The 20,207-nt window shown below is 49.9% G+C and overlaps 1 protein-coding gene across 2 annotated transcripts in view; it reads left to right on the forward strand.

Annotated features, from left to right (window-relative positions):
• Window positions 1-20,207, forward strand: part of Hpcal1 (hippocalcin like 1) — a 104,957-nt gene that overhangs the window by 75,449 nt on the left and 9,301 nt on the right. For both annotated transcript variants that reach the window (XM_031355247.1, XM_031355248.1), the window contains exon 2: window positions 2,912-2,998. The gene's annotated coding sequence lies outside the window, so the exon portion shown is untranslated. The remainder of the gene's footprint in view (window positions 1-2,911; window positions 2,999-20,207) is intronic.

The raw sequence follows: 20,207 nt of genomic DNA on the forward strand, positions 1-20,207 counted from the left end.
AGATGGCAGGCTGGTGCTTACCTGCTCAGCTCAGGTAGGGAGACACCCTGCCTCACCCTACATCTACCCCCGAGTGGATATTCACACCCCTAAAAGAAGGTGGGATGCTTGTTCACTGAGCCCTTGGTAATTTTTTTCACTGAACCCAACAGAACTTGGGTCCTCTCCGAGAGCAGTGCATGTGCCTTCTCACTGAGCCCTCTCTCCAGCCTGCATTTGTAAACTTCGTAGGTTAATATATTAAGTGTTTGGTTTTCTTGAAGTGGGTTCCTCAAGGTCACCATCATACTTAGTGCCATTGTCCATTGTTCTCACTTGTCTCCCTCCCTTGGCCTCCTGCCCCTCCAGCTGGTCCCCTTCCTCCCTTACTTCATCCCTTCTGCTTTGATGTCTTGTGTATCCTGTTAACTCTTCCTTTCATAGGATACTTCCCTCTTGGGCTCCCCTTTCTATTCAAAACACATACATACACACCATCTGTACACATACCACACACCACACATACATGTACACAAACATACACACCATTCATAAACACACACCATCTGTGCACACACCACACACATCATCTACACACACCACATACATACACACACACACACACACACTCACACACACACACACACACACACACACACACACTCACACACACTCCCCTTTTGAGTCTGGCTCATTTTCCTTAACAATGATTTCTAGTTCCTTCTGTTTCTGGGCAAGTATCATGATTTCGATTTTCTTCCTGATTGCATCAAATCACCCTGTGATCAATTTGGTTAACAACGGTGAATGTAGAAAGCAGGCCTGGGCTGAGGAATTTGCATTGTGGGTGTTCCACTTAGCCAAGAGTGATGTGGCATGTCCCCTCTCTTCCCCCTCAGTAAGTCCCTTGGAGCATGGCTCTTGGCCAAGGTTGTGGGGAAGGCAGGATGAGGAAATCAGTGGCTGACATTGTATGCCTACTTGCCTGGTGATTCACTGCAACCGCCATGCTGTGTGTCTGATGACCTTCCTCGGGGTTCCACCATCTGCCTGCACTTTGACCCCTTGGGTGTCAAATCAGAACTCCTGGAACCTATTGAGTCTGGTGGCTTTGAAACAACTTGAGAAAATATGGGCAAGGTGGAGCACGGGCTATCCGAGGTCAGTGAAGCTGGTCTGTATACAGCATTGTAGAAGACATGTATCTGTGGACCCAGAACATGAAGCTCAAAGTGTGAATGCTGTGTAGGCTGTGGACGAGTGAGGGCAATGACCATCAACGGTACAGATGTCCCATTCTGGTGTAGGGTGTTGACTAGATGGGCCCAGGGGATGTTTCTGTGCCTCTCTCTCAGTTTTTGTATGAATCTAAAACTGCCCTAAAATAATAAAGTCTGTTAAAAATACATATGGGGACTGGCATAATGGCTTAGTGCTTAAGAGTTCTTCCTCTTCTTTGAGAGGACCCTAGTTCAGTTCCTCCCATGTTGAGAGGTTCATAACCACTGGGAACTCTAGCTCTGGGGGATCTGGTACCCTCTTCTGGCCTCTACAGGCACCTGCACTAATGTGCATATTCCCACACTAATGTGCACACATCTGGTAGGGAAGTGCATGGCTTTTCTAGTCCAGATCTTGGATTTTTGGTCTGAGTCTAAATTCGGGGAAATTCCTTTGTAAAGCCCTGAGTATTGAGTGCCTGCTTTGTATGTAGCTCCTGGCTAGGCACTGATGCAAGGTAATGAAGGGATGGATTCTTGACTTTGTGGCATCCAGTCAACCTGACTGGGTGGGAGGAGGGCAGACACACAGTCCCCACCACTGCCCCCAGTCTGCAGAGCAAGGGAAGTTCCAGGTCCTCCTGCTCTTTAGAACAGACCCTGGGGTGAACTGATGCTTGGTGCAGTGAGCATGGAAGTTCTGTGATCATCCCTATGGATGAAGGGACTCTGCACCAGAAGGGGAAACTGAGGCAGTGCTGTAGCCTAGCAAAAGAAGTTGTGTTCAGGTGACAGGACTTTCCTGTCCCATCCTGACTGCCCCTTAGCTCTTGAGTCAATTACCAGCCTTCCTATGAGCCCTATTTTCCCTCTCAAGGAAATAGATGTAACACTGGGCCTCCCTCCTTGGTCTGTCCTAAGGATCTCAGGGGAGGTGCAAGACTATTTAGGAACAGTCCCATAATACTGTTCACTGTGAAGAGGCTACCAGTCCCCAGGTGGGGAGCAGACAGGGAGGAAAGATACGGCCTTCAGAACTGGCTCTACAGGGGGGCTAAGGTACAGTGATTCATGATGCTGACTATGTGTCTCCTTGCCCAGATTGGTGAGGGCTTGTGTGCTGTCTGAGTTGGGATGTAGTTTTACTCAGTGTGCACATCTTCTATATGCCATGCCCTGAGCCAGGGAGGCTTAGCTGGGCAATATGGGCTTTGAGGAGAAGGCCTGGGGTCAGCTCCAGTAAGGTCTAGAGCAGAGTCTTGGGTGCCCCTTTGAGCCTTCCTAAGCCCAGCCTGGATGCTCCGCCAAGCCTCCTAATAACCAGAAAGGATAAAGAGCCAGGAATCACACACAGCTGCATCTTGATGGCCCAGTCACCCAGTTGAGTTATAATTAATATTTTGAGCCAGGTTTATGTACTGAAGAGCCATGGCCATGACCAGCGCCTACACTGGCTTTGTGATAATGTAATCCCAGCCGAGGGTGAACAGTATCTCACCAGGCTTCTGTTAATGGGGGATCATAGGAATTACACACGCACACACACACACACACACACATGTGTACATGCACACATATACACATGGTGCACTTGCACATACACAAGCACGCACACCCACTCGGCTTTGCTTGGGTGCTTGGGGCAAGGAGAGGGATGTTGTGAGCTCATCCAGATGCCAGTGCCCCACGTGACCTGTGGTCTTCTTTTCCAGGGGCATGGTCTAGCAGCTCATCGAGCCTGTGCATCATCTCCCAGCAGTTCTGATCCCTGCTCTGCCTTGGCCTCCACTTGGCTCTAGGTAAGTCACCCTGAGGCTGATAGGCCTGCAGAGCATTGAGGCTGTGGACGGAAGGGGTGGCTTTTGCAGAGACTGTGGGGACAGTCTCCTCAATGATCTCAGAGTCTCAGGTCAGGAAACCGAGGCTGAGGGGTAAGAAGAACCCTGTAGGTTCCAGGTTCAGCGCTCTTCTAGGTCTCTCTGAGAACAAGTATGCCTGTGTTTGTGCCTGTGAGGTTGTCCAGAGAGCAGAGTTGGGAGCTTAGTATAAAAGGACACAGCAGAGATCAGGACCATCTCTCTCCTAAGTTCATTTTATCTTCTATTCCCTTTGTGCCCTGAGATCCAAGACCTCCCTTCTCCTTGTCTTCCCTGAGGTCATACTTTGAAAGAGGGAACAGCTCCCAGAAGGGAGGGGTCAATGTGCCTTATCCCCAGGATGAGGCAGGCCTACTTAACCATGAAGCCAGCATCACCACCACTGTTTCAGAGATTGTACATGTATCATGTGGTTCTTTCTAATCCCAGTGGCTGCTACCTCAAGAGCTCAGCAAGATGCATAGGCAAATGTCAAGTGGTATTTCCATCCATGGCCCTGGTAAATGCAGCTAGTTCCCTAGAGACTTAGGCCAGCAACTCCCAGCAGACCTGGGAGTGGCTGGGTCTCCCCACACCCCAGACACCCAAGCTCCTACAGCATTCATAGAGGGATTTCCAGGGCACAGGGTGTCCTCAGGACTTCCTGTGGGTGGAGTACCTTTTCCTGCCTTCATCTTCCGGAGGGAGATGATATCTCCTACTGCCTTGTTCTTCAATCCCCAATGTTCCCTGGATACTCTGTCCAGGTTGTCAGTGACTCTGAAGGAGATACCCAGAAAGAGGCCCTTGTCTCCAGAAAGAGAATCTTTGGGTCCCCTCAATAGAAAACAGATACGATGGCATGCACTGCTGGGACTAAAGAAAGAGCAGTCCCTGAGTCTACATGTCTGAATACCACCTGCATACATGCCTCCCAGCCCTAGGGTCCTTGACTCCAGATGCCACAAGTGCGAAAGTGCATGGTAGGGTCCAATCAAGCCTGGAAACTGATGTCTGGAAGTTGGAGCAGACAAAGAGGTCAGAGGAGTAGAAGTTCAAGCCTATGGGGTCTCTTCCCACCCTGAGGCTCTTGGACGCTTTAGTGTACACCCAGTGACTCCTTGGTAGCCACACACACAACTCAGCACTGAATAAGGAAAGTCTGGGTCAGATAGTTCTTTCTAATTTGATGTCAGAACTTTGCCATGGTGTCAGAGGTCAGAGGATGCTCAGTAGAAAGACCCTTCTGATGATGGCCACCTCCTCCATTCTCACCCACCAGCCTGTGGATCAAAGCATGTACAAGTCTGGGGCCCAGCCTTGCCACTAGCTGTCCACCCTGGCAGGCCATGCTCAGCATGTATTGAAAACATGCTTTGTCCCCAGTGAGCTTGAGGGCTCTGGTGGCAGCTGCTGCTGCTGCTTCTCCTTCTCCTCCTCCTCCTCCTCCTCCTTCTCCTTCTCTTCCTCCTCCTCCTCCTCCTCCTCCTCCTCCTCCTCCTCTTCCTTCTCTTCCTCCTCCTCCTTCTTCTCCTTTTTCTTCTTCTTCTCCTCTTCCTCCTCCTCCCTCCTCTTCCTCTTCTTCTTTATTAAAGATTTGTTTATTTTATGTATATGAGTACACTGTAGCTGTCTTCAGACACACCAGAAGAGAGAGAGCATCAGATCTCATTACAGATGGTTGTGAGCCACCATGTGGTTGCTGGGAATTGAACTCAGGACCCCTGGAAGAACAGTCAGTGCTCTTAACCGCTGAACCATCTCTCCAGCACCCAAGGGCTCTGGCTTCTAATGGCAAAGAAAAGCAAAATAAAGCTTGGGCCCCTGAACTCATATGGAGAAAAAGTAAAGCTGGAAAGAGGTTAGGCTTAGAAGGTTGCGCCATGTAGAGACTTCCCTTTTGGATAAAGTATTCCAAGAAGGCTAAGAGATGTGAGCAAGAAGAGAGCCTGAAGAAGGTGTGGGAACAACGGCCCAGTGGCAGCCTTAGGAACAGAGACAGAAGCAGTGGAGATCTGCATGGGAAGATGGGTCAGACAGATGGGGGTGCAATGAGTCACAGTGTGCAGCTCAGAGCTCAGCGTGTAATGAGTGACAGCTCTGGGATTTGTAGATAATGACCTCTGCTTACAGGTCTCAAAATCAGTGTTGCAAAGAGAGGGCTATTTGGTGGCTACCATCTTCTAGAACAGTGGCTCTCAACCTATGGATCATGACCCCCAATAAGGGTCACATATCAGCTATCCTACATATCAGATATTTACATTATGATTCATAATAGTAGCAAAACTACTGTATGAAGTAGCAACAAAAATAATTTTATGGTTTGGAGTCATCACAGCATGAGGAATTGTATTAAATGGTCACAGCATTAGAAAGGGTGAGAACTACTGCTCTAGAACATTCTGGGTTAATAGCTGAAGATTGGATGTGCCGTAGGAAAAAGCAGTTAGGCTGACCCACTCCGTAGTGATCCCCACGTAGAGATAACCAGCTCGAAGATCCTAGGTGACATCTCAGACAGCAGACCACCCTGGCTTTCCTGGAGTAGATAGATGCCCATGGAGACCGTCATGGTTAGAGGGTAGGGTATAGGGGCAGGAAATCTTTCCTATGTTGAAAGTCAGGGCTTATTTTTAGAAAACAATGACTTGGCAGTATCAGTGTCCTCTCTAACTTTATCTTGGAAGGTTGTGCACAGAGAACAGTGTTGACAGTTGTGAGAACACATACAGCTACGGTGCACTTGGCCTGCTGGTCCACAGTGGAACTCTCAGAGGGATGGGAACCAGTGTCCCCACAAGCTGTTGGGGAAACCTACCCCATCCCCTCTTGAGTACTTGCTTTAGATCAGGCTCTGTGTGAACTGATGCCCTGGGCCACTGGTCAGCAAAGCCAGCCTGGATCTTGGCAAGTTGAAGAACAATTTAACTGCCAGTCACCCGAGTTCAGCGACCCTAACAGGACAGAGCAAGAGACTCCTTTGAGAGCTAATCCACACCTGTAGGCAAGAGGTCTATATTCTCTCAGCGAGAGCTGAGCCGCTCAGATGCCTCCCACCCATAGCCTGGCCTCTCCAGATGGGATCCTCATCAATCTTTTTCTTCCCCATCCCCTGGCACACGCTGGGTACAAGTACCTGAGACAGCCCAGGTTTCCTACTTCTCTCTAGTTGATCTTTTGAGTGGTCTCTGACTTCCCCGGCCCAGTGTATCAACTTTCAGGCTAGAAATTCTGAGAACACAGGAGACCCTTAAACAAACATTTTACTATTGGCAATTGCTAGGGTCTCCAGAAAGCTCACCCTTGGCTGAAGTTAAGACTGTGCCTTGGAAAGGATGGACTGGGGGCTTGGGATGCATAACTCAGTTGGTAGAGTATTTACCTAGCATGAGTTCTGGATTCCATCCCGAGCATGAACTAGTATACACACACACCTGTAATCTTAGATGAAATCAGGAGTATCAGGGATTCAAGATCAGCCTCAGCAACAATGCATGTTAGAGGCCTGTCTAGAAGTGAGACCCTGTTTTTAAAAAAGGGGGGGGGTGGCAGGAGTTGGTGGTGCAGGCTGGACCAGATCTTACAGAGAGGTGCAGAAGTAGGGGTGATTGACAGGTACAGAGGCGTGGGTGAGGACAGTGCCTGTAGGCCACGGAGGCACTTTCAGTGGTTGGGTCTTCAGGGATTTCAGGAGTGCCTAGGCAGCCTATTCCCTCCCTCCCTCTCTAACTTCCTTCCTCCCATGAAACAATTACTGTGGCCTTCCTGTGTATGTTAATTGGTCATGAGATCAGTCCCAGCTGTGCCCTGGGGAACTGGAAACCAGCCCTGTGCCTTGGATGGGGAGGTGGGGGGGGGGGGGAATTGGTTCATCTTGAAACTCAACCCCTGTGCCCTCACCGTCTGCCCACCACCTGCCTGGACACTATTTGGCAGGATGGGTACAGGCTCCATATAAAAGGAAAAGACCAAGGCCTCTCTTGTGCAGCCAGCAGTGAGCATCTCACACAGCTTTGCGTGCCCCTTGCTTTGCTCTTGGGGTTCACTTAGTAGGTCTTCGATTAATGCCTGTCACTGGGGCTTCACATAGAAGGGCATTCAGTCAGTGCCTGTCACTGGGGCTTCACATAGTAGGTATTAAGTTAATGCCTGTCACTGAGGCTTCACATAGTAGGTATTAAGTTATTGTCTGTCAGGTTTCTGCATGGCTCTGAGGCTTCATACAGAACCTGTGGCTTCTGACCCTGTGATAGCAAGATTCAAAATGGCCAAAGCGCACACCATCTCTCATAAACATGTTCCTGCCTGGACTCAAGACTGTAGCTGCCGGGGCCACTGAAGGGCCGTAGTCACATCCCACTCCCCTACCTATCATTCTCTGCAAGGAAGGGAGGGAGTGATGATGGTTTAATGAGCATGACTTACTGTTTTTATTTCTTCCCAAAGACATTAGCCATGAGTCAAATAGCTCGTGAGCAATTCCCTGGAGGTTTTCTTCCGAGCTTAAAGGGAAAAAAAAAAAAGCCTAATTTGTGGAGTGAGTATGGGAGCTATGCTTTCAGTCTCCAAATTCATGAGCTTTGTTGGGGACAGATCCCTGTGTTAACACAGTCACCTCATCTAACATTTAAGGTGACATTTCTCTCGGTTGGCTTCTTCTGCCTAAGGCATATTATTAGAATGTGGTCCAAGCTCATTCACTGGGGGCACGTGAATTCTACTGCTCCAGTCCACTGGGGAGCCATGAGGTGTGAATCTAGACATCATTCAGTCAGGGACCTAGGCAAAATGTAGCTTTCTGCTGTCGACTGGGAGGAGTGAACCTGCCAGCCAGGAGGGTGGCAAAGGAACATTCTCATGTACCATAGAAGCCTGCCCCATGGAGGAGTCGCATTTTAGAGCTGAGGTCTATCTGCTCAGGGCCACACTGATCAAAAGCCTTTGGAGAAAGTACGTGTGTCAGGAAGTGCCCTCACAGACCATCCTGAGTCTGGTGATGATCAGGATACCTGGGCTTATGTGAGTGTTTTAATCCGTCATTACAAATGGGTATAGATCCCAGACCTTTACCTCTGTTTCTTCAGGTTTTTATTCTGGCTTTCACCCAACTTGAGCCAACCTTGGAGAAATGACTTCTGAATGCCTTGGGTTTGGTGGTATTTATTTCCTCTCTTTCCCTAGCCTTCCCTCCTCCCCACACCCTACATTTACCCATTTCTCCACTCCTCTCATACTGTTCCTTACCGTCCCAGACTGCTCTGCGTTGTTCTGCTCCAGTCTATACTGTTCTGTTGAGTACTACTGTGGGTTGTGAGTCATCCACCGTCCCCCTTAGTGTGCCTGGAGAGGTAACAGCCCCAGAGCTGGATAGCAGAAACAGACTTGCTGATGGGAGTCTTCCCTAAAACCCGAGCCTATGAGCTCTTGAGACTTAGCAGCTGTGAGGGTCCCCTGAGTCTGATCCCGTGAACTGCCACCCCCCAACCCCTGGTAGATGTACCCCAGGTAACACATGTCCATGCTGTCTGTTTCCTAGCAACTCGCCTCTGAGCACACTGAGGCTCCCTCTGAGGGTCCCTCTTCCCTGTCCACCAGTCAGCATCTTCTCCATCTGCCCAAGGCTAGGGTCCTTGGCTCAGCACATCTTCAGGCCAGATTCCTGCATACTTAGTAAAGGGATAAACAGCAGTTGAAGGAGTGGCTGGGTGAATGAATGAATGAGAAAGTGGCTTGTATTCTTGTGTGTAAGAATAACGAGTTCGGGGGGGATGTCTTTTGCAGTCCTATGTGGTGCTCTGAGGAGTCCTCCCTCTATCACTGGGGCCAGGAAGGATGGGAGCGGTTGAGTAGTCAGTGAGGTAACACAGCACTGTGTTGGGGGAGGGACGCTGGGGTGTGTGTGTCTGTAAGCTATGCAATGTGTATGGCGTGAAGTGTGAGTCACCGCCTGAGGGTCCCTGCTCCTCACACTCCTATTCCTAAGCAGTAAGTGTGGACTTCCCAGTATACCTGCTGCCACAAGAGAAGGGGCCTTCCTTCTCCTGAAGCCCTTGGTGCTTGGGCCCATGTACTAGGCCTGCCCTGGGCAACAGGAGCCTCGGCAGTCCCTGCCCTGATGTTTGCGTGACTACATCCTTCCTTCCCTCCCCTCATTTCCTCTTTGAAGTACAGGAGTTAGAACGTCACTGGCCCCACCCCAGGGACGTGTCCAGATCACAGTGACCCCAGGCTCTCTGCCAGCGCAGGACACGGTTTTTAATGCCACTGCACTAGGCGCGACCTGCAAGAGAAGCTTTCTAGGTCTGTGGCTTCTCGCCTCACAGGGTGCAGTACTCTGATGGAGCTCATTGAGTGAGAAAGCCTGGGGTATTTCATAGTAAAAAGTCCTCCGATTTCACCACCAAGCATTTGCCTGGTGGTTCAGTTTGTCTCTGTCTCCTCATAGCTTCCGTTTCCCTTCCTTTCATAGAAATAGTTATGCTGTAAACCCCATACACAGGGACCTTCACTCTTGATTTACAGCTAAGGAGACGGGACTCAGAGAAGTTGAGCTAGAATGGAAGACTGTAGGGTTGACCCAGGGACCACCAAATAAATCTGCATGTCCCATTGAGGCCTGACACGATAAACTGCAGTTCCTTTTAGAGAGGGACATACAGAGGCTCAGTCAGGAGCAATGAAAGATATTCTACCCTGCTCAGCACCCTGGGGTTCCTGCTGAACCCTCCCAGGAGTGTTGGGTGCTGGCCACTAGCCAGGGCAGCCTGAGTCATTGACCATGCAGAGCCAGTCCTAGAGGCCCCGAGAGATTCCCCTGTCCACTGGGGAAAAGCCATTGCTGGCTTCTTAGCCTGCAGCATCAGAGCATAGTTGATATGAACTGTCATCCCAGCCAATCAGAAGCCCATGTGTGAGTCATTCCATAGGTGGCCCAGGAGCCCCAAAGAACCTCCTGCATCAGGCCTGGGGCCAGCATTCCAACCTGAGCCTAGGTGCTGGGTAGCAAGGCAGAGAACCCATGCTGGCTCCATCCCACCAGGACTGACTGCACAAGATGTCCATCTGTAGAGGGACTGCGGGAACAAATTGGAGGTCTCTGTCCCTCTCCTGCTTGCAGTAATGTCTTATATATCCTTCAAAAGAGCACATAAGGCATGCTGTGCTCCAGTAATTTCAGCAGACTGAGGAGTGTCTTGAGTTCAAGGCTGGCCTGGGCTGTATAGAAAGACTATCATAAGCCGGGCGTGGTGGCGCACGCCTTTAATCCCAGCACTTGGGAGGCAGAGTCAGGCAGATTTCTGAGTTCGAGGCCAGCCTGGTCTACAGAGTGAGTTCCAGGACAGCCAAGGCTACACAGAGAAACCCTGTCTTGAAAAAAACAAACCAAAAAAAAAAGAAAGACTATCATAGCCAGGTGGTGGTGTTGGGGCATACCTTTAATCCCAGTACTCAGGAGGCAGAGGTAGGTGGATCTCTGTGAGTTCAAGTTCCAGGACAGCCAGAGCTACACAGAGAAACCTTGTCTCCGAAAAAAGATTCCATCACAAGAAAACGGGAGGTAGAGGAGGGGTGATAGACCGGAGCTGGCTGCGACTGTTGGTAGCATGCTTGACTAAGATTCACAGACTCTAAATTCTGTCCCTAAGTATTGCACAAAATGCATGTGTCCGTGCATGGCTCTAATCCCAGTCCTCGGGAAATTGAGGCAGGAGGATCAGGAGTTTCAAGATCATCCTTTACATAACGAGTTCAATGCCCAGCCTGGGATACATGAGACTCTGTCTCAAAAACACAGAGTGAGTAGTCAGTCCACAGGAATAAGACTCGGTTTGTGTCACATAAGCGTTTGTTCCCCTGGCTCAGCCTTGAGCTTCCACTGTGCAGCTGAGCATCAATTGCGGCCTGGGATTTTTGACTGGCTAATTCTCCAAGGTTTCTACAAAGCCAGGCATTTGGTGAGGATCGTTAGGGGCTGGACCTGCCCTGCCTTTCATGTCTTCCCAGTTATCCCGAGTGCCAGTTCCTAGTGTCAGTTCTTAGTGTGATTGGGTTGGTCGTCTGGGTCGTGTTCCATGTCAGCTGGCCAGACCTCTGTCCCTGTGGGGATACTATCACTTCCTCATTGGACAGCTGTTGTGTGTTGCAGGCCAGTGTGTCCTCCCCAGCTCTGGCCCTGACACTCACCCACACACTGCTTTTTCGCCTTCCCTTCCTCCACTGCAGGAAACTAGCTGCCCAGATGTCCCGCTGGTCCCATGCAGAAACAGAGACCCGTAAACGGTCTGGTGATGCTTACTGTGGCAGCCAAGCCGTCACCTAGAGCATCTTTGATGATAATGACCCCTTGGGAAGGAATAGGAAGCCTTACTTGGGACCCCATAGCTGGCTTTGGCTGTCCAAAAGCAGGCACATCAGCATCTGGCTAGTGGGCAGCCCCTAGTAGGACACATTCCTGAGTGTGTCTACTCTGCCGTCACCATTGTGCCAGAATGGAGCTTTCAAGAAGGCTAAGTCAACCCCCCCCATCCCTCACATTTCTTCCTGAATCCCTAACCCTGGAGGTCACAGAGTGTAAGAGCCCTCAGGAGGGTAGGGAGAGTCTCCTGGGCCTCTTAGCCCTTGAAATGTCATACAGCCCTAACTTGGTTATCAAACAGTACGTGTACCCTGCCCTATTTGGGGGCACTGTGGGAGTTCACGGTGGCAAACTAATGGGAGGTAGTCATTAAATACAGAAATGCAGTGCCCGAGAGTCTGAGAGGTGGAGTGCTTGCTGTGTGTAAGCATGAGCACCTGGGTTCAGATCCCCAGCACCTGTGTGAAGAGCCATGTATGGCCCTGTGCCCTGTAACCTCGGCACTATGGGATGGAGACAGCAGAAACCGATCCCAGGGTCTTTCTGGCCAGCTAGTCTAGACAAAATGGTGAATAGTACTCTCTGGATTCAGAGAGAGGCCCTGACTCAAAAACAGGAGGCAGGATTCTGAGGCCTGGAGAACTGGCTCTGTGCTTAAGAACAAGTACCACTCTTCCAGAGGACCTGAATTCAGTTCCCAGCACCCACATGTGGCACTGTGAGCCACTGGCAACTCCAGCACCAGGGCTCTGACTTCTTCCTGCCTCTCTAAGCACGTGGCATACAACACACAGACATACATGTGAATAGAAATTTAAAAAACAAGATTTTTAAAAAGAAAAAGACAGCTGGGCAGTGGTAACATACACCTTCAATCCCAGCACCTGGGAAACAGAGGCAAGTGGATCTCTATGAGTTTGAGGCCAGCCTGGTCTACAGAGTGAGTTCCAGAATAGCCAGGGCTACACAGAGAAACCCTGTCTTGGGGGGCGGGGGGAGGCAGAATAAAGAGAAAAGAAAAAAGAAGAAAAAGACATTCTCATGTCAACCTCTATATCCTTCATGGGCAAGCATGTATGTGTGTGCATAAGGGTGCATTTGTGTGTGCATGAAGGTGTGTGTGATGGTTTGTATATGCTCTACCCAGGGATTGGCACTATTAGGTGTGGCCTTATTGGAGTAGGTGTGGCTCTAAGACCCTCAACCTAGCTGCCTGGAAGTCAGTATTCTGCTGGCAGCCTTCAGATGAAGATGTAGAACTCTCAGCTCCATCTGCACCGTGCCTGCCTGGATGTTGCCATGCTCCCACCTTGATGATATTGGACTGAACCTCTGAACTTGTAAGCCAGCCCCAATTAAATGTTGTCCTTTGTAATAGTTGCCATGGTCATGGTACCTGTTCACAGCAGTAAAATTCTAATACAGTGCATCATACACACACACACACACACACACACACACACACACACACACACACGAAAAGAAAAGGGAGACTGGTGCCTGAGAAAAAGTGCTCTGAAAAAAACAGAACCAGAGTTTGAAAGAGGTTGTGAATTGATGCTAATCCTAGAGGCCTCTCCCAAAAGAGGAGGCACCAGTACTGAAGGAATGACCTTCTCTGACACAGACAGACAGGAAGAAGGGCAGAGAAGAGGAGGATCTGCAGATGCAGAGACCCTGGGGCTGAAACATGCTTACCAGGATCCAAAGAGGGGAAAACCAAAATAACAATGTCCTAAAAGTATAAGTCTTAATAGAAGGTCAGAAGTGCCATCGGGCTGTTGGGGAGAGTGACCATGGAGTCTGGGAAACCCGCCCACCAAGGAGTGGCGGCATGTTTGTGTCTGAACAGGTTGCAGGATGTGAGCAGGAGCTTCCTGGGTGACTGGAGTGGGTGTGACCCAGATGAGCCTAGCTTAGTGAGGAGAGTCACCCACATGGCCCCCTTCCTGTTACAGTAGCAATTTCCGTTAAGAAAAAAAGTTCTTGGGGATTTCCTGTTCTTTTCTCCACCTCCTCCGGCTCCCCAACTCATGTGGGGCCTTTCAGCCTTGGGAAAGAGCAGAGGGAGAAGAGATCTGGCGGTGCAGGGTGGGGCTTTCTGTGCAGCCTTACCAGCTGCCCCTCTCTCTCCTTTTACATTGTACTTTTACCTTGTTGCCTAAGTTTTACATGTATGAGTTAATTTGTGTGTGATGGGCAAGTGTCACAGTGTATGTATGTAGGTCAGAGGACGAAACTGGTGGGATTCGGTTCTCTCCTTCTACCACGTGAATTCCCAGGCTTAAACTCAAGTCATCAGAGTTGGTGGCTGGTGCCTTTACCCACGGAGTCATTTCAAAGGCTCTGCTGCCTTTTTTTTTTTTTTTTTTTTTTTTTTTTTTTTTTTTTTTTGTCACTGAGGCTTTGGGGAGTTGAGAGTGTGAGCTCCTGGGGAGTGGCTTGGGAGTCAGGAAGGTTTTGTGGTGATATGGGATCTGAGGCTCAGATAGCAGACTGAGTTTGCATGCCAGTACCCAGTAACACCTGTAGAATTCCCTCTTGTAGATCTCACTGGGGGCCACTGTTGTCCACTCAGAAGAGGAGGGTACCTCTCTTACTGCAGCCTTCTGCCTCCCTGGCTGGGGTCAGGCTTCCGGCCATACAGCTGGCTTCTCCAGAGAAGGAAGTCCAATGTAGCCCTGCAGGCTGGGTCTGTGGAACTGAGGAGGACTGTGAGATGGGAACACATTTTCTCTCACTCATGGTGTCGGTGAGTGAAGTGAGCACGGGACACCATAGGGATTGTCCCGAATAGGATCCCTGTTTGGTGGCATCAGCTCTGGAGTCCTTGGTACTGCCCAATGCTGTCCACCAGAAATATGATGAAGTTACATGCGTATATAATATGAGATTTTCCTACAACCACATAGAAAGAGGAAAGAGAAACGGGGTGAGCAATGTCCACAGCCTGTTGGATTTAACCCATTGTATTCCAAATGGGCCCAAATCCTGTGTATTTTACCCTAAGGACTTACATGAGTTTAGACCAGTAGTTCTCAATCTTCCTAATGCTGTGACCCTTTAATACAGTTCCTCATGTCACAATGACCCCCAACCATAAAATTATTTTCATTGTGCCGGGTGGTGGTGGTGGCGCACACCTTTAGTCCCAGCACTTGGTAGGCAGAGGCAGGCGGATTTCTGAGTTCGAGGCCAGCCTAGTCTACAGAGTGAGTTCCAGGACAGCCACGGCTACACAGAGAAACTGTGTCTCGAAAAACAAAACAAAACAAATTTCATTGCTACTGTAAATTGTGTTACTGTTACAAATTGTAATGTAAATATATGTGTTTTCTGAAAATCTTAGGCGACCTTATGAAGAGTCCTGCAACCCGCAAGGAGGTGGGACCCACCCATTGAGAAGCTTCAGTTTAGACCAACTATGCTTTCTTGCCTAGTTTAGAAATTGAAATTGAGTGTCAGCAGAGGGCTAGGGAATCTGCCAGCCTGCGCCCTCTAGTGTCCATCCAGCCTCAGCACAGCTTGTATGGCTCTGAGGGCTCCTCTGCAGAGGACTGCACTGAAGCAAGAGGCTGGAGGCTGCTTGAGTCTCACCTACAGCGGGATGGAGGAGGAGGAGCAGTCTTCTGCCAGTCCCTGTAAGAAGGAGCATAGTTGAGGCTGTTTTCCCCCCAGCCACCTTCTGTCCCACCTGACATGGAGCAGGCTGTACATCAGCTAAGCCCAGGTGAGGACGGTTGAAGTTCAAATTCACAGAGGACTCACCCAGCCTCTCCTGAGTCCAGGACTTCATTGGGATTTGGTACCCACGTCTCCCACCACCTTCCCTCCAGGGTATATGTCTAGCAGCCCTTGAGGTTTGGCAAGTGGGACTGATGAAATTGCCGTGTGGTGGGATGAACTGTGCCACTCGTGTTCCTAGCCAGGGCTGAGCTGTGGTTAATGGGATGTTGGAGCGCTGGGTTCCCAAGGGCCTCTCTGAGCGACAACACAACTGTGCTGTTAGCAAAGCTTTTTACTCACTGTACCAAGCTCGGGTTAAATATTTTCACAGAGCTCCCCAGCTACTTGTTTGCTATTTCTTTACTTTACAATCCAGTTTGTTAAGGACAATAAGAGCGTAACAGAGACCCAGGGAGAAGGCGTAGGAGCTGTTAGCTCCCTCCCCCAATTCCCATTACCGTGAAGTCACATGTCCTCGATGCTCCAAGGCTGTTGTCTATCTGATATAAGCCCTGCTAGAATATGAAGTGCTTTAAGCCAAGTAGGAGGTGGCTGTGTTATCCCCAGGGACCTTCATTCTTCTCCCACTAAAAAGATGAAAGTAGGGTTATCTGATCAATGAAGCCTGGGTTAGTCTGATGGCTGGAGCCGGGTGGGTATTTCTTCTGGGGAGCACGCACAGTGATTTTTTTTCTGTCCCTGCAAAAGCATTCGTGTTTTGTCAGGTGTTTTTCCCAGACAGCTAAACATCAATAAGGCTGGCTCAGTTGCTTAATGAATAACAGAGGGGTCACAGGGTGTGCAGCACTGAGCCCGTCTCACATCTTTGCTGCCGTCTCGGTGCCTCCAGGAGAGCTAAAATTGAGGTCTTTCGTATTAAATATTTTATCCAGGTCTCTGTTAGGCGTCTCCGGGCGAGTGCCAGGAAGCATCTGTGAGACCACTAGCGTTTGTGGGCCCCACTTAGCAGTTTCATGAAAGCGAGCATTAAGAGATCATCTTCCGGCATGGCTTTGACAGCCACTTAACTGGCCAGGAGTTTCTGTGGATACCAGCTAAGTGCATCTTGGAAACTCATTGCCTCTCAGGATGTTAGCAGGAAGGGGCCCCAAGCTAGAGCACCACCCAAAGAACAGAGCCCAGCTCTACCCTGGATCTTCTCTTTCTCGACGAGACTATTCCGCTAACTCCTAGCCGAGCCAAGTGAGACCTCCTTACCAGTCTCTGGAGGCTCTGTCATCTTCCACCATCCCCTCTGGGCCTTCAGTTTTGACTCTAAAACTGCCATCCTCCTAGCCAGATCACAAATGTGCCATAGTAGCGCAGGGTTCTGGAGAGTAGGGACCACAAGCCAGCATGACTCAAGTGTCTATACTTCAAGAACCCAAGAGACTGGAAAACACTGGAGCAGGTCCCGACTGCCTGCTCAAGTGTGGGCTTCTCTAGTGAGCCACCCTCCCAAGTGATGGGGTGGATCTGTCAACCAAAGCTTCCATGTGGCAAGAGGGAGGCTAAGGTGGGGGTGGGGGATTTCTGCTGCTGGGAGCCTGCTTTCTTGCCCTCCCTGAGGGCTCTTTGGCTAGCTTGCTCTATGACTGTCAGTCCTCTATCCCAAACCTCTATACTGAATCCTCATCCCCTTTGGAGATGGGGGGAAGGGGGTCACTGACTGCACCGGTCTGAGTGTTCCTATGGCTCAGGGCTAGCTGCTGGACATTCATGAATCTCAGCAGCATTTAGTATTATACAGGTATGTTTTCCCAGCTGGGTGTAGTGGAACATGGCAGGCAGGAGGACTCTGCTCCGTGGAGTCCCTCTGGGACTGGGGCTTCTTTCTATAGAGCCCTTCTTTACTGGAGTTTCCCACCCTCTCTTCCTCCTTATCTCATAACTGCTTATGCCATTGGTCCCAGGTTCTTAGGACGACCAGACTCATTCCCATTGGCACTACCCTTATCTTTGAATGGCTTTGCATGCAGGAGCAGATCTTCAAGCCATTGCTCCTCTCAGAGCCAGGTCCCGAGGCTCAGACCCTTGCTTTTCCCTTTTCTACATCCCATGAACCCTCAACACCTCAGGGATAGCCCTGAAACATGGTTGAAGGCTCCTGGGTGGTCTCCATCGCCCTGATGCTTAAGCTTGTATCCAAAGAGGGTCACTTGGGATCTACTTGGGTGCTAGCTATGTCAAAGTTCTTCCTGCCTCCAAATTAGTAGATCCTGGGAACAAGTGTGTGTGTGTGTGTGTGTGTGTGTGTGTGTGTGTGTGTGTGTGTGTACATACACTATAACCACAACAGCAAGAATGTCCTAAACCAACGCAAAGCATGCATTCTGCCTAGCAGCCTGACACCAGGGAGGAGACGAAGGCTGGGCAGAGACACAGCCCTGCATTCTGGAGCTCCCACCTCTGAAATATTTGGTAAGGAGCTGGGAAACCAAGCATCTCCCCCTGCAACTCCAAGGCTCTCTGCACTGCAGCTTCCTCCCCGCAGATATCTGCAGAGCGGGTACGAGGAGTTTGGCATTTTAGTAGCATCTGTTAGGTGATAAATCACAGACACGGCGGTGATGTGTGTTCAATGAGGTGAGTAGATGCTGCATGCGTGAGCTGGAAACCAAGGTTCTATGGCAAGGCTGTGGGGTGCAGGGCTGTTGATCATGAAGAGGAGCCACAAGTACAGGGCTGGCTGGCTATGGTGGCAATACAGCTGTTTCCACAGACTCTTTAGGACTGTCCTACCCACACAATCCCATAGCCAGGCAACCTGGAGTCAGGTCCTGGCTCACTTAGGAGAGGTTCTGCAGCTTAGTTTTCTGGTTACCAAAATGTATCTGATGTGTGAAGTTTCTAAATGGACCCCAGTCCAGAATCACGTTATAAGTCTCGCCACAGGAACAATTCAGTGGTGAAGGCCTTAGAGCTACATGGCTTCACCAGATCTAGGTCTTCTCTCTCCAATACTAGTATTTGAGCAGGGGACCCCACCCGCCAGCTTTGTCCAACCTGGCTTCTCTACCTCTCACTTCCTACCACCCCAACCTCTGCCCTGTTTTCTGGGGACCCCCTCCCACCTTGTTTCACACAGTTGTATCTCCACCCTGAGGGCCTCCTGAGGGCCTGCCACTGACAGTGACATCCTAGCAGCCACATTCCTGGGCTCAGTTCAGTGTCCTTTCCTCCAGGTCCTCCACTTCCCTTTTTCCTTCTTCCCTCTCTTCTTCCTCTCTCCCTTCTCCTTCTTCCTTCCCTCCTTTCCTCCTCCTACCTCTCTTCCTCCCTCCTTCTCTCCTTCCTCCCTTCCCCATCCATATTCCTGGAGGACCCCCCGGACTTCACTTTTTGCACCTCTTATCCTGCTCTGCTTAGGGATCCTTTGGACCAACCATCACCCAGTGTCCCACCCTCCCACTGTTGGCTGCCCTATTCTTACCTCCACTTCCGTGTTCCCAGTGTGGCTTCAATTTTACATGTGTCTTGTTAATTGAGTTTCCAAAATGAATCACCTACAATAAAACTAGGGCATTTCTCTCTCTTCCCAAAGAGTCATGACGTGCTCTTACCCTGTGTTGGGATGTGGATTGGAGCACTGGGCGGTGCCCCCCCCCCCCCCAGAGAATAGTTAGCTCTCCATCTATGTGCTTATCCTAGGCCTTTGGTGACCCCTCAGCCACTAGCAGTCCCATTTGTCCTCTTAGAGCAGACTCTGTGGCTAGAGAAGTTGGTGTTGTGGGCTCTTGTTCAGAGCTGAATGTAGCTAGCTTCTGGGGGTACTTCCGGCCTGCACTGGCCACCTGTCAAGCTCAATCTCCTGGGAGAAGCTGAGCATCCAGCCAGGGAGAGGTTGGCTGACTCGTGGTTGAAGCCCAGGCTGTAGGTGAATCAGGAAGAGGACACTAAACTGTGATGGAAGCAAAGCTGTGGGATAGGAGGTGAGTATAGCAAGAAAAGAGAGGGTCTGACCTTCAGCCATCACAGCGGGAGACTCAAGAGGGCCTGCGCCTCTCTACACAGGCCCTTTTGGTTTTGCCTTTTTGGTTTTGTTTGTTTGTTTGTTTTCAAGACAGGGTTCTCTCTCTGTAGACCATGCTGGCCTGGAACTCAGTTATCTGGCTGCCTCTGCCTTCTGAGTGCTAGATGAAAGCTGTGTGCCATCACTGAGGCTCTCTGTCTCTACTCCTTGTTCCCAAAGCCCCTCCCACACAGGGCTTAGCCTGACATTGTTCTGTCAACTTGGAGGTTCTTAGACATGCCACCAGTTGGAAGATAGAGGCTGGGCCACTGTGACTTGGGTATGCTTCTTTGACTAGAAAATAGAAACTAGGGGGACTGGGATCCTAGAGAGAGGGCTCTTGCTGTTCTTGCAGAGAACCCCAGTTCAGTCCTGTTCCCTACATCCACATGGTGGCTCACAACTTCTGTAACTCCAGTTCCAGGGATCTGCCATCCTATTCAGGCCTCTGCAGGTACCAGGCATACATGCAATGTATTATATAATAAGAAAAACTCTTGTAACATACCATATAAGTAACTATTCTTAAAGCATTGAAGAAAAGAAGAAGAAGAAGAAGAAGAAGAAGAAGAAGAAGAAGAAGAAGAAGAAGAAGAAGAAGAAGAAGAAGAAGAAGAAGAAGAAGAAGGGAAAAGAACATGTGGACACATTTTGACATCTTAAAACTGCAAATGAGCCAGGCATGGTGGCTCACACCTGTGACTGCTAGACAGTGGAGGCAGGAAGCTAAGGGTGCAGGTCATCCTCAGCTACATAGTGAGTTTGAAGCCAGCCTAGGCTACATGAGACCCTATTTCAAAAAACAAATAAACAAATAAAATTACCAAGGAAAACACAAGGTCCTACAAGGTCCCTGTCCATCCAGCCATTTCCCCTCTTCAGCCAACTTTACTGTTTCCAGTAAGTTCTTCCAGAGGAGGCCTCCACACATGAACCCATCTAACCTGTTCTCACAAATGGCAGCAATCACCACATGCCCTTGTGTATAATCTCCTTCTATTTGTAGATCCCTCTCCCTCTCCCTCTCCCTCTCCCTCTCCCTCTCCCTCTCCCTC

The sequence above is a fragment of the Mastomys coucha genome, unplaced genomic scaffold (genome assembly GCF_008632895.1).
Source record: "Mastomys coucha isolate ucsf_1 unplaced genomic scaffold, UCSF_Mcou_1 pScaffold6, whole genome shotgun sequence".
In the NCBI taxonomy this organism is placed as follows: domain Eukaryota; kingdom Metazoa; phylum Chordata; class Mammalia; order Rodentia; family Muridae; genus Mastomys; species Mastomys coucha.